Consider the following 2,013-nt stretch of genomic DNA (forward strand, 5'->3'; position numbering starts at 1 on the left):
GTGCCTCACGGACCGAGTGAAGTTTGTTTAGTTTAGTCCATGTTCAGTCAGGACGGGAGGGGATGGCTTAGCAGCACCATGTTCTGTGTTGCTTTGCTTGAGGGTTTTTGTGTTTTTTGTTTTTTGTTTATGTTTGATTTTTACACTAAGACAGTATATCTGAGTAGGCCTGATAATGTTTTGGATAACTTGAAGAATATGTTTGTTAATAAAATTAATGCTATGATGAGTAAATGGCAGTCACAACCACAGTACTCTTACAAGCTTGAAAAGTATGGCTAACAGGTACATTAATATAATATCATGGAATATTAATGGATGTGGAAACCAAATTAAAAGGAAGAAGGTTTTGGCATATTTGAAAGCCAAAAATACAGATACAGCATTTATTCAGGAGTTGCGTGTAATAGGGGATGAGGAAGCAGTGAAATTCAAAAAAGTTTGGGCAGGGAAAGTTTTTCATAGCTCCTACTCAAGCAAAAAGAATGGGGTGATGATTCTCCTAAATAAAAATCTAAGCTTTGTCATGCTGAAACAACATAATGATATGGAAGGACGACTTATTTGTATTGAAGCCTTGATTAATGGGATTAAGACAGTGCTATGCAATTCATATGCACCAAACGAGGAGCCTGATTTTTTTTCATGAAGTTAATAGAGTGGTAGGGAATATGGAGGGCCAGGTTATAATGGCAGGTGATTTCAACCAGGTAATGATGGGATGATTGATAAGAGCAGATCCAGTGGCAAATCTTTACCTAAAGACAGAGCTTCAATTAAGATGCTGGTAGAGGATATGAATTTAGTGGATATATGGAGGTTAGTGAATCCACGTGAGAGAGAATACACCTTTTATTCTCACTGCCACAAGTCAGATTCAAGAATTGATTTTTTTCTTGATATCAAACACTTCAGTAGACTCAGTTGTGGATTGTGAGATAGGTACCATTGCCCTCAGTGACCATGGTACAGTGGAAGTGCACATTGACCTGAATGCAGATAAGGTAAAAAGGGGTCGTTGGAGGCTCAATACTATACTGTTACAAGATAAATCATTTAGCGACACATTGTCAGCAGACCTTAAATCCTTCTTTGAAATTAATATTGGCTCCACTGAAAGAATATCTTCTGTTTGGGAAGCATCTAAGGCATTTATAAGAGGGAAAATCATTGCCCACTCCTCAAAAGTGAAAAAAGAAAATGCAAAGAAGGAATAAAGATTAGACCAAGAGATACATAAGCTAGAGAAGGATTTGGCAATGTATTATTCAGATCACTTATACCGAACCATTTGCAATCTGAAATACCAGTTACATGACATATATAATAAAAAAGCCGAATACGCCTTATTCAGGCTTAAAACCAATTTTTATGAAGGGGGTGAAAAAAATGGCAGACTTCTAGCTAGACAATTGAAACAACAGGATAGTGCTAATAACATACCAATGATTAAGAGGGGCAATGAGGTAGTAACTTCATCAAAGGAAATTAATGAGGTTTTTGAAAAATTTTTACAAAAATCTCTACACATCTACCTATGCACCTGACACAGAAGAAGTGGAGACATTTTTCTCAGATCTTAATCTGCCCACTATCTCTAGTGAGCAAATAGAAAAACTGGATGCTCCTATAACAGAAGAAGAGATAAGAGCTACTATTCTATCAATGAAAACCGGGAAATCACCAGGTCTGGATGGTTTCCCGGTTGAATATTACGAGAAATATGTTGACATTCTGGCCCCCATATTACTTAAGGTGTATTTGGAATCATTTGAAACAGATACTCTGCCTGGTACATTTAATGACGCACTAATTTCTCTTACCCCTAAAAAGGACAGCGATATATCAGACCCATCTAATTTCAGACCCGTGAGTCTACTTGGGGTGGATCTTAAAATTCTGACAAAGACACTTGCGTCACGTTTAGAGAAGGTATTACCTGACATCATAAGCGGTGATCAAGTGGGTTTTATTAAAAACAGGTCCTCAGTTGATAATATACAAAGACTTATG

Source organism: Epinephelus lanceolatus, chromosome 7 (genome assembly GCF_041903045.1).
Source record: "Epinephelus lanceolatus isolate andai-2023 chromosome 7, ASM4190304v1, whole genome shotgun sequence".
Lineage (NCBI taxonomy): Eukaryota > Metazoa > Chordata > Actinopteri > Perciformes > Serranidae > Epinephelus > Epinephelus lanceolatus.